This window comes from Microcaecilia unicolor, chromosome 1, assembly GCF_901765095.1.
Source record: "Microcaecilia unicolor chromosome 1, aMicUni1.1, whole genome shotgun sequence".
Lineage (NCBI taxonomy): Eukaryota > Metazoa > Chordata > Amphibia > Gymnophiona > Siphonopidae > Microcaecilia > Microcaecilia unicolor.
Genome location: NC_044031.1, coordinates 321,691,796 through 321,704,398, shown reverse-complemented (window position 1 = coordinate 321,704,398; position 12,603 = coordinate 321,691,796). Strand labels below are relative to the sequence as shown.

The 12,603-nt window shown below is 40.8% G+C and overlaps 1 long non-coding RNA gene across 1 annotated transcript; it reads left to right on the top strand.

The window, feature by feature from the left end:
• The first annotated feature begins 1,985 nt into the window (after window positions 1–1,985).
• On the top strand, window positions 1,986–12,220 carry LOC115460240. The gene is made up of 3 exons (XR_003940427.1): window positions 1,986–2,038; window positions 3,919–3,972; window positions 12,175–12,220. It is a non-coding gene; the product is annotated as an uncharacterized LOC115460240 (long non-coding RNA).
• The last annotated feature ends 383 nt before the right edge of the window (window positions 12,221–12,603 follow it).

The window sequence follows — 12,603 nt, the reverse complement described above, 5'->3', positions numbered from 1 at the left end:
AATCTAATCTAGACCACTTATTCCCAATAAAGTCCAGAGTGGTTTACATTTGAATCAAAAAAACTGATAAGTACATTATAATTTAAAACAGAATAAAAATAAATGTTGTCAGAATTATTTAACAGCCACTATCACATAAATATTTCTGAAATAAGTAAGTTTTCAGACCCTTATGAAAAAGAGTATATAATGAAATTTGTTTTATAGCAATAGAAAGATTGCTCCAAATCTGGACAAATTGGAATAAAAAAGATTTCTCTAGAACTTTTAAAAAATATATCAAACCCCCTTAAATGAAAGGAAATTCAGCATCTAGTGATCAAATATACGATTATGACGAGTGGTCATTGGAACCAGTTTTAGTCGAGTCAAACGATCTGGAACCAGACTGTGTAAAATCTTGAAAGCAATGCAGGCAGATTTAAATTCTGCTCGAGAACAGACTGGGAGCCATTGAAGTTCTCTCAGTAGTGGCGTGGAATGTTCAAATTTATGCAGCTTAAAATTAAACGGGCTGCTGTGTTCTATAGCAACTGAAGTCTTTTTTGCAATTGTACTGAAATTCCAAGGTATAGTGCATTGCAGTAATCTAACTGGGATAATATTAAACCCTGTACCACCAAAGCAAAGTGTTTTTCCAGAATGTAAAGTCTAAGTGTTCTTAGTTGTTTTAGTCTACAAAAGACTGTTATAGTTAGATAGTTTTTCTTCTATTCTTATTACCATTAGGGTAATTCTATACCTGGATGCTCACAGTTATGTGTCATTTGCATATGTAAATATACAGAGTACCAGCAGATTTGTGGGTAACTGTAACTTACACATGGAAGTTGTAGCAATGCAACTAAGCTTTATTTGGTAAGGGTGTGCATAAGTGGCTTAGGAGTCCTTTTACTCAGCCGTGCTAAAAAGTGGCAAGCGCTGCTGTCAGCACATGGTTTCCTGCGCACTGTGGCCACTTTTAGCATGACAGTAAAATGACCATGTTCGGTTTATTCAATGGCCACATGCTAACTTCCCCATTAGTGTGTGTGCCACCTATTTAGGAGGTGGTAAGGGCTCCCATACTACTCCTGTGCTAATTGGGTAGTGCACTGTAATATGCTCATTCTTCCCAATTAGCACAAACACAGCTACTCTCTGCACCCAGACATGCCTCCCATAGCATGTGCTGATGGCCAAATGTCCGTGGGACGCCTCCGTGCATCCCATGGTAGTGGCCTTTTACCACGTGATAGGCCTGCGTTAGGCCTACTGCATCTTAGTAAAAGGGCCCTATCATGAGTAAATGTAAGGGGAGGTGTACACATGGGAGGGGCCTGGGTGGAGCTGCCACTTACACAGGCTGCTTACAGAATACAGTGTTACACATGCCCTTTATTTATTTATTTATTTATGACACTTATAGTACATGTTATCCCAATTAAGCTTAAGTTGAATGTGGCTTACAATGTAGAAGTAGTACAGCAAATATAGGGCCCCTTTCAAGACGTCTCACTAGCATTTTTAGAGCACACTAAAAATAGGTATGCGCTAAACGTTAAAGACACCTATATATTCCCGTGGGCATCTCTAGCATTTAGCGTGTGCTAAAAAACACTAGCGTGCCTTTGTAAAACATCCCCATAGGGCCTCTTTTATCAAGCTGCGCAGCAATGCCAACGAAGCCCATTCAAAGGGAATGGACTTTGTCAGCATTACTGCATCAGCGACCGCTAGCATAGTTTCATAAAACAGGCCTACAGATAGTTTAAATTACACAGGGGCCCAGGTAAATCATTTTAAATATGGACCCAAAAGTTTTCATTTTGATCCTGTTTTGATAATTTTCTGTCTCTGCTCAATCATTGTTGTAAAACTAATACACCTTCAATATGCAGGTGTTAGAAAGATGAGAATATATGGCAATACAAAAATGATGTGTCTGCAGAGGCTTTTATTGTAGAAGACAGGTCATTACTTTTTACACTTTTTCTGTTCTCAGAGTGATCCAGGTCAAGATGGATCTGAAGGACCTTCTGGATATTCTGGAGCTCTTGTAAGTGCACAGAACATTAAGGGCTTGATGTATGAAGCATTTTTTTCCCATTCACATAAAATGGGAGAAAAAAATCCTTCAGTACATTATGCAGTAGGTAAACTGCACTGCCCCACTACTTAAACGTGAAGAATCTGATATTCAGCCAGCAGCGCTGAGCATTTTGCACACCACCAATGGAGTTATTCCCGGATATTCAAAGCCAGGCCCTGTCCAGGCTTCAACTTTGAATATCCAGTTATTTTTGAGCCAGCTAACACATAGCCACTTAAGTCAATATTCAGCACTTAAACAGCTATGGGTTACTGCATAACAATAGGACAGACTTTTATGCAGTCCCATTTATATGCTAAGCCTGGCCGCTTAGGGCCTTATTCTATAAAGGTTACACTCTAAATTTACACTCCTAAAATTTATGCTCATAAATTTAGGAGCATAACCTTTATAGAATAATTCCCTTAAGGGCTGATTATAAGCACTTAAATGACCAAGTGCTGACTCTGCTCCCTTGAACACCCCCTACATGGCCAGTCTTGAGTTGGGTGCTAACCGCGAATTTCAGCAGCACTTAGCCAGTTAAGTACAGCTGAAAATCAGCAGCTAGCCCCGACCAAGCAATTTAACTGGTCAGCAGCTGGCTAAGTTGCTTTGAATATTAACTGGAAGATGATAGTCAAAGATTTGGTTAGTATGTGAATGAATCAAATATCATGTGTGCTGCATGTCTCAGTGGGGTTGTGCTTTGCACCCCTAGGAGATAGCCTGGGATTTGATTCATGATTCAGGTCTCTGTTCTTCAGGATTAAATGGGCACTGCTGCTGAGGTGGCATTCACATGCCCTGAAGAAAAAGAGAAATAAGCACCTCTGGTATGGTGACAGTTAATGGTCATGAAAATGCAGAACAGATGAGGGCTTTTCAGTGTACAGCATGCAGTTTTCTCTCGACTCACAGATGGCATTGCGGCACTTCAGCTAAGTACAGGAAAGGACTGGAAAAAATTAGGAAAGCACTAGAGATTCTAAATTATGGCATAATAAGAGGGGTATTACTTAACAACTTATAAATGTAGAAAAGCTTTGGTTTGTTTGAAAGAAATGTCTATAAAGTTAATCAACCTGGGGTTGATATTCAGACCACAAGTGTTAGCCTGGCTAACTCCTGCGGTCCACAGTGATACCAGATATTCAATGTTGAACCATTTCCGGTGACTGGCATTGAATATCCTGTTTATTTTTAAGCTGGTTTCAAGATAACTGACTAAATAGATATTCAGATTTAGCTGGTTATCTTGAAACCAGTCAAAGATATCCCACGTTGTCAAGTGGCCATATTTGGCCACTAAACGTGGGCTAAAAATCGTCGGATAATTGGTTATATTGCCCGATATAACCGGTTATCCACTAGCCACTAACCAGTAATATTCAGTGGGGGATAGCTAGCTATCTCCTGCTGAATATTGCTGGATAACTGGTTATGGGGCATTTAACCAGCCAGGTGCCCTTCCTGGTTGGTTAAATGCTTTTGAATATCGGGGGCCTGTGTTTTTCTGTACTGTGAGATCATAAAATGTAGCCCAGCTGGCAGCATGGGCGAGATAAATCTTCAATGAGTAATTTTGTTATGATGTCAGAAATCATGCAAGTTAAAAGTGGGATCTAGTATCAATCTCAGTCTCCAATTATATGATGGGTTAAGATAACCTTATCAAAAATGTTAATTTATAATTGTGAAACATGAAGTTGTGTTATATGGTTTGGAAAATTCAATAAGATATTCAAAGTTGGTTAAAAAAAAGTGCGAACGTAATGAAACTCTGAGACAAAGAACACACAGAGGTAGAAATTTAATATCTAACTCGCTAACTTCTTCACTTCAAGGGCTACCTTGGACCTTCTGGTGCAAGGGATGAACAACATCTTCCAGGAAAAAAGGTAAAACAGAGGTGATAATCAAAACAACAATTGGATATACCTCATATCCTGAGAAATAAACAAAGACTGTGAGGCAGATTTTGACTTCCTCTGCAAATTGACAATATTTCTGATAAAAATATGAATTGCACTCGTTTCAGGGCAGATCCCAAGAAAACTTGCACACCAACTCATTATGATTAGAAAGTGTTCTATTTTTACTCTTTGTAGCAACCCTGCCCTTTCAGTCAGTTTCTCATCCAATTACAAATGATATCCTTAGACTCCATAGGCAAGATATTCAAAGATGTTTATACATTTAATAGCCCCTATCCATGACTTTTCAGCGGTACTATACAGATAATGTTGCATAAATTTCTTATTTCCCGGCACAGTGCTGGTGAAAGGGGGGGGGGAGAGTTGGTGAGCGTGAAGTATGAGCATTCTACCCAACTATACCGAGAGCCGATGATATTCAACCACTATTTATATAATTAAGCAACTTAAGTTAGGAAGCAAGAAAGCCTACTGAAACTAGGCCAATAAATTTAGGCACTCAGCCTTAGTAAGTTTTCAGTGGGACTAATTTTAGTTGGGTGCTGATCCTGGTTCAAAGCGCTATTCTATAAACGATGCCCAACTTTGAGAGCTCTTTATAGAATAGTGCTTACTGCTCATTGTTTTGGTGCCCAAATTTGGGCGCTATTTATAGAATTTAGTCCTATGTGTCTTTGGGAAATATAAGAGTATATACTGTGGGCCTGAAAGGAATATTTCACCCCCTCTGCCCACCAACCTTTCAAAGAACCTGCTCCTGAAGGCAAGAGTGCAGGTACTGAGCGACAGTGGCGAGAGAAAAGTTTTGTGTGTATTCCTTGCGTACAAATGGTTTCCCCAAACAAGGGGTTGAGTCATTTTTCTGAAAATAAAGTGTATGTAAATTTATGGAAAGAGCACAAATCCTCAGAGTTCTGCTTCAGAATTATCTAACCCTTGCCAGTTCATGCACAAGAACTGAGTATGCTCATGATGTTGACATTGCGCTGCTGCTGATTGCTGTACTTTATCAGACTTTGAGTGGCTTCAGATTTCTTCAGCTGGTAAAGCTTGGGGATACCCACCAGCTAAGATACTTTTAATTTTAATGTTTTCTTTCCGGGAGGGGAGAGGGCAAGTGGAGAGAAGAGGAAAGGGAAGGCAATGGGGCACTTAGTGCCCACCCAGACTTTCAAGTTTATTAAGTTTTTTACTATACTACTCATCAAATGACTTCTGAGCAATGTACAATTATGGTTATGTTATAAAATAATAATAAAAACAATAAAGAAAAGAGAAAAGAAGGATCTTTATTACTAATAGGAAAGAAAAAAGGAAAAAGATAAAAAGTCTCATACTGATGTGGTCTCCAGGCCCACCTCCGGCCCCCTCTTCTCCCACCTTCTGTACTGATAAAAGAAAGAATTTATACTAAGATGAAAAGGCATGTCTGAATAACAATGTTTTTAGTCCAGCTTGGAATATTTTTAGACTAGTTTATGATCTCAAATCAATTGGTAAGGCATGCCATAACTTGGAAGCAACCACACTAATGATTTTACAATGAATATGATCATATATTTTCTGACTAGAAGTGGGAACTACAAGTAATTGATGCTGACTAGATCTTAATGATCTGCCAAGGGAGTAGGGTATTAAAAGACATGATAAAAAGAGAGGGTAGCCACTATGCTGTACTTTATAGGTCAACAGTAGAATTTTATATGTAACACGATGTGAGAATGGTAGCTAGTGCTCATGTTTAAGCATTGGTGCTACATGATCGTATTTTCTAGCCTGCAAATAAGTTTAACTGCAGTATTCTGGACATTCTGGAGATATTGGGTATGTAAAAACCTAAGTCCCTGGTATAAGGCATTACAGTAGTCCCATGGTACTGATGACTAGGGTACGTATCAAGATTCAGAGAGCACTTTGGTGGAGTAATGTGAAAAAAATAGGAAATCATTTTAAATCTATCAAAACAATGTTGTACTACTGAGTATATTTGTGTACAACAGGTAAGAGTATTGTCCAAATGTAAAACCTAAGATCTATAATGTTGAATCAATTGGTATATTAGTGTCTAAGACTTTAACTGGGATAATGTTAAGCCCTCTCCTCTGTGATAATAAGGACTTTAGATGTGGTTGGATTCAGGATCATCTGTTGAGCGGTGAACCAATTGGCAGTAGTATTTAGCCTCAAGTTAATAGAGCTATGTCATTTACGTCCAAAAGATCTATACAAGCTATGATTTGTATATCATCACCTATACAAATGGGGGTAGTCTAATGGTTAGTGCAGTGAGTTGAGACTCAGGGAAGACAGGTTCAAATCCCACTTCCAGCAGATCAAAGGAAAAACAGCAACACGGATAAACGTGAAGCAGAGTCAATGTAGAGGATCTCAGATGGAACAAACAAACGAAGCCAAACTGCCAGGGAAGCAATTTTATTGGAGGATCTGATACAGCCCGTGTTTTGGCTAATGCCTTTATCAGAGGTCAGAGCAAAGTTGAAGTATGTAGTATCCTCCTTTAGAGATCTATGGATACAGTTTCATGAAATCAAAAGTTTGCTTCCCATAGCGAAGGGCAACAGTGGCACTGTTTTGGAGGCCGTACCTTGCGAAGGATGTAAAAAAAATGGAAGCGTTGCAAAGAAAAGCTACGAGAATGGTATGGGATTTGCGTTCCAAGACGTATGAAGAGAGACTTGCTGACCTGAACATGTATACCCTGGAGGAAAGGAGGAACAGGGGTGATATGATACAGACGTTTAAATATTTGAAAGGTATTAATCCGCAAACGAATCTTTTCCGGAGATGGGAAGGTGGTAGAACGAGAGGACATGAAATGAGATTGAAGGGGGGCAGACTCAGGAAAGATGTCAGGAAGTATTTTTTCACGGCGAGGGTGGTAGATGCTTGGAATGCCCTCCCGCGGGAGGTGGTGGAGATGAAAACGGTAACGGAATTCAAACATGCGTGGGATATGCATAAAGGAATCCTGTGCAAAAGGAATGGATCCTCAGAAGCTTAGCTAAAATTGGGTGGCGGAGCAGATGGGGGGAAGAGGGGTTGGTGGTTCGGAGGTGAGAATAGGGGAGGGCAGACTTGTATGGTCTGTGCCAGAGCCGGTGATGGGAGGCGGGAAAAACTGCTGGGCAGACTTGTACAGTCTGGGCCCTGGGAGAGACAGGTGCAAATCAAGGTAAGGTATACACATGAGTTTGTCTTGGGCAGACTGGATGGACCATGCAGGTCTTTTTCTGCCGTCATCTACTATGTTACTATGTTACTATTTGTAAAGGGGAAAAGGATAGTGATAGGAGTTTACTACCGTCCACCCAGCCAGTATGAACAGACAGATGTAGAAATGTTATCAGAAATTAGGAAGGCTAACAAACTGGGTAACACAATAACAATGGGTGATTTTAATTATCCGGATATTGACTGGATAAATGTAACATCAAGACAGGCTAGGGAGGTAAAGTTCGTAGATGAAATCAAGGACTGCTTCGTGGACCAGCTGGTCAGGAGCCAACAAAAGGAGGAACAATTCTAGACCTAGTCCTTAGTGAAGCTCATGATCTGGTGCAGGAGGTAATGGTGATGGGGGCGCTTGATAAGAGTGATCATAACATGATCAGATTTGATATAAGCTCTGGAGTAAGTACACGCAGGAAATCCAAAACATTAGCATTTAACATTCAAAAAGGAGACTATGATAAAAAAAGAAAAATGGTGAAAACAAAAACTTAGAGGAGCAGCAGCGAAGGTCAAAAATTTACATCAGGTGTGAATGCTGTTCAAAAATACCATCCTGGACGCCCAGGCCAATTATATTCCATGTATTTAAAAAGGAGGAAGGAAGGTCAAATGACAGCCGACATGGTTAAAAAGTGAGGTGAAGGAAGCTATTAGAGCTAAAAGAAAATCCTTCAGAAAATGGAAGACGGATCTAACTGAAAATAATAAGAAACAGCGTAAGGAATGGCAAGTCAAATGCAAAGCGCTGATAAGGAAGGCAAAGAAGGACTTTTATAAAAAGATTGTGTTGCAGGCAAAAACACATAGTAAAAACATTTTTTTAAAGTATATTAAAAGCAAGAAGCCAGCAAAAGAGTCAGTTGGACTGCTAGATGACAGAGGGGTAAAAGGGGTACTCAGGGAAGACAAAGCCATAGTGGAGAATTCTTTGCTTTGGTCATCACCAAGGAAGATTTAGGAGAGATACTGGTGCCAGAAATGGTATTCAGAGCTAACGAGTCAGAGAAACTGAATGAAATCTCTACAAACCTTGAAGATGTAATGGTGCAATTTGACAAATTGAAGAGTAGCAAATCTCCTGGACCAAATGGTATTCATGCCAGAGTACTGATAGAATTCAAAAATGAACTTGCAGAACTATTGTTAGTAATAAGTAATTTATCTTTAAAATCAATCATTGTATCGGTAGATTGGAGGGTGGCCAATGTAACACCGATTTTTTAAAAAAGGTTCCAGAGGTAATCCAGGATATTATAGACCAGTGAGCCTGACATCAGTGGGATATTATAGACCACTGAGCCTGACATCAGTGCCAGGCAAAATGGTAGAGACTATTATAAAGAACAAAATTACAGAGCATATTCAAAAAGCATGGATTAATGAGACAAAGCCAACATGGATTTAGTGAATGGAAATCTTGTCTCACCCATCTACTACATTTCTTTGAAGGGTGAACAAACCTGTGGATAAAGGTGAGCCGGTTGATATTATGTATCTGTATTTTCTAAAGGCATTTGACAAAGCACCTCATGAAAGACTCCAGAGGAAATTGGAGAGTCATGGGATAGGAGGTAGTGTTGTATTGTGGATTAAAAACTGGTTAAAAGATAGAAAACAGCGAGTAGGGTTAAATGGTCAGTATTATCAAAGGAGAAGGGTTGATAATGGAGTTCCTAGGGGTCTGTGCTGGGACTGCTACTTTTTAACATATTTAAAAATGATCTGGAGATGGGAGTAACTAGTGAAGTAATTAAATTTGCTGATGACACAAACAGGCTTATTTTCGAAAGAGAAGGGCGCCCATCTTTCGACACAAATTGGGAGATGGGCATCCTTCTCCCAGGGTCACCCAAATCGGCATAATCAAAAGCCAATTTTGGGCATCCTCAACTGCTTTCTGTCACGGGGATGATAAAAGTTCACGGGGGCGTGTCGGAAGCATAGCGAAAGTGGGACTGGGGCGTGCTTAACACATGGGTGTCCTCGGCCGATAATGGAAAAAAGAAGGGCGTCCCAGACGAGCAGTTGGCCGACTTTACTTGGTCCATTTTTTCTTGCGACCAAGCCTCAAAAAGGTGCCCGAACTGACCAGATGACCACTGGAGGGAATCGGAGATGACCTCCCCTTACTCCCCCAGTGGTCTCTAATCCCCTCCCACCCTAAAAAAAAAAACTTTAAAAATATTTTTGCCAGTCTCAAATGTCATACCCAGCTCCCTGACAGCAGTATACAGGTCCCTGGACCAGTTTTAGTGGGTACTGCAGTGCACTTCAGGCAGGCGGACCCAGGCCCATCCCCCCCCACCTGTTACACTTGTGCTGGTAAATGGGAGCCCTCCAAACCGCCCCCCAAACCCACTGTACCCACATATAGGTGCCCCCCTTCACCCCTTAGGGCTATAGTAATGGTGTAGACTTGTGGGTGGTGGGTTTTGAGGGGGATTTGGGGGGGCTCAACACCCAAGGGAAGGGTGCTATGCACCTGGGAGCTCGTTTACCTTTTTTTTTGTTTTTGTAAAAGTGCCCCCTAGGGTGCCCGGTTGGTGTCCTGGCATGTGAGGGGGACCAGTGCACTATGAATCCTGGCCCCTTCCACGAACAAATGCCTTGGATTTATTCGTTTTTGAGCTGGACGCTTTCATTTTCCATTATCGCTGAAAAACAAAAACGCCCAGCTCACAAATTGTCGAATAAAACATGGACGTCTATTTTTTCCCAAAATACGGTTCGGTCCGCCCCTTCACGGACCCGTTCTCGGAGATAAACGCCCATGGAGATAGACGTTTTCTTTCGATTATGCCCCTCCACGAAACTGGGCATCCAAATGACAGATGATATTCAATTTGAGCAACTGCAAAGTGATACATATGGGAAAGAGGAACCTGAACTATAGTTACATGATGCAAGGTTCACCGACCAGGAAAGAGATCTAGGTGTCATTGTTGATGATATGTTGAAACCCTCTGCTCAGCATGCAGTGACGGCTAAGAAAGCAAATGGTTGGTATTAGGAAAGCAATGGAAAACAAAAATGAGGACGTTATAATGCCTTTGTATTGTTCCATGGTGTGACCTCACTTTGAATACTGTGTGCATTTATGATAACCGCATCTCAAAAAAGATATAGTGGAATTAGGAAAGGTACAGAGAATGGTGATGAAAATGATAAAGGAGATCTGATGACTTCCCTATGAGGAAAGGCTAAAGCAACTAGGGCTCTTCAGCTTGGAGAAAAGACGACTGAGGGGAGATATGATAGAGGTCTATAAAATAATGAGTGGAATTGAATGAGTATACGTGAATCGCTTGTTTACCTTTTCTAAAAATACTAGTACTAGGGGGCACGCAATGAAGCTACAAAGTAGTAAATTTAAAACAAATCTGAGAAAATATTTCTTCACTCAACGTTTAATTAAACTCTGGAATTTGTTGCCAGAGAATGTGGTAAAGGCGGTTAGCTTAGTGGAGTTTAAAAAAGGTTTGGATGGCTTCCTAAAGGAAAAGTCCATAGGCCATTATTAAATGGACTTGGGGGAAATGCACTGCATATTTCTAGGATAAGCAGCATAAAATGTATTGTACTGTTTTGGGATCTTGCCAGGTACTTTTATCCTGAATTGGCCATTGTTGGAAACAGGATTCTAGGCTTGATGGACCTTCGGTCTGTCCTAGTATGGCAGCACTTATGTGGAGTGGAGGAGTGGCCTAATGGTTAGTGCAGTGGGATGCAGACCTGGGGAACCAGGTTTAAGTCCCACTGCTGCCTAATGGTTAGCAGTAGGTTAAGATCCTGGGGAACCAGGTTCAATTCTCTCTGCAGCTCCATGTGACCCTGGGCAAGACACTTAGCCCTCCATTGTCTCAGGTACAATATACTTAGATTGTGAGCCCATCTAGGACAGTGCAAGTACCTGAATAGTTACATATGTAAACCACCCTGATTTGTGCATCAGTAGAATGAGGTATATCAAAAATTGATAGATAGACTTTTGTAGTTATAACTGCTTGGGGTTTCCAGTTCAATTTTTAGCTAAATATTTTTATTTCTATTTTGTGATCCCCTGTTCTGTATTTGGTGAGGGTATGTTGATGGGATAGTACTGGCAAGTGGAAGGATCAGAGGGAATGCAGGGAGAAGAGGGGATCTGGGGGGGCCCCTCCTTTATTTTCTGATATGGGCCCTAGAATGTCTAGCACCAGCCCTGACCCTTGTTGTAGCTGGTGAGGATCCTCAAGCATCACCAGCTGAGGACCTCCTCCAAAGGCAGCTAGAACTTCCTTCTACCAAACTCTACAGTCGACAGTAGCATCCTTGAGCCACCATCAACTAAGCATGTGTGAGGAACTGGCATTGGTGGATGTTTCTACTGTCTGCCAAGCTCAGTAAAAAATAGTTCTGGCCACCTTCGAAGGAAGTCTTCAGCTGACAGACCTTGAGGATCCTCATTAGCTAAAGTATTTATATTTTGAGTTGGGAGGTGCTGGGAAAGGGGTGGAGAGTGGTGGGAGGATGGAGACTGAGGGAAAATTTTGTGCCCACCCACTTTGGGTATAGAAGGGGAGGGATTGGGGAGAATTTTTATTGTTGAGAGGGTTGGTACCTTAGAGCTGGCGTGCTTATGTTATCTTTTAAGGGTTGGATGACTACAGTTGGGGGAAAGCTGGCACGACGGCAGTCAATCCGCAGACTGTCTGTCACAAGCTCACACCGATGCCTTTTCTCCAGCCAGCTCAAGCTCAGAAAATGGCATAATCTTATTCTTTATTGTTTTGTTTTATTACTATTCATTACCTTTGGAGATTATATTTTAGTTTTCATACAAAAAGGTTCTTTAAATCTCTTTATCTTGCACCACTGGTTATCTTTATAGCTTTATTGCATTTTTTCTTTCCCCTCCCTACCCCATCATAAAAGGGCTACCCAGGAATACCAGGCTATAGAGGAGTACAAGGTACTAAGGTGAGGATATTTTATCTTTTCAGAGCATTCATTTAACCCTTCTACCGTGATATCTACAGTATATTGAGATAAGTAAAGGACTTAACCAGTGTTTTAAGAATTGATGTGTAAATGTGACTAGCTGTTAATTGTGACTAGTTCTGCTTTTTAAAGACTAAAGCCTGCTTTTTAGACAGGTTTTTAATGACACCTGAGGAGTTGGAAGATGGTTTGAATGATTGAGGGGGTCTGTGGGTATTGTGGGTACAACGTGATGGACGAGAGAATGATATTTTGTGTATTGTATTGCTGATATTTTAATTGCAAATTGATTTGAGCTATGCAGTTTTAACATCTGCCAAATTATAATAAATGAATGTAACTTGACTTGAGCTCAGATTTGGA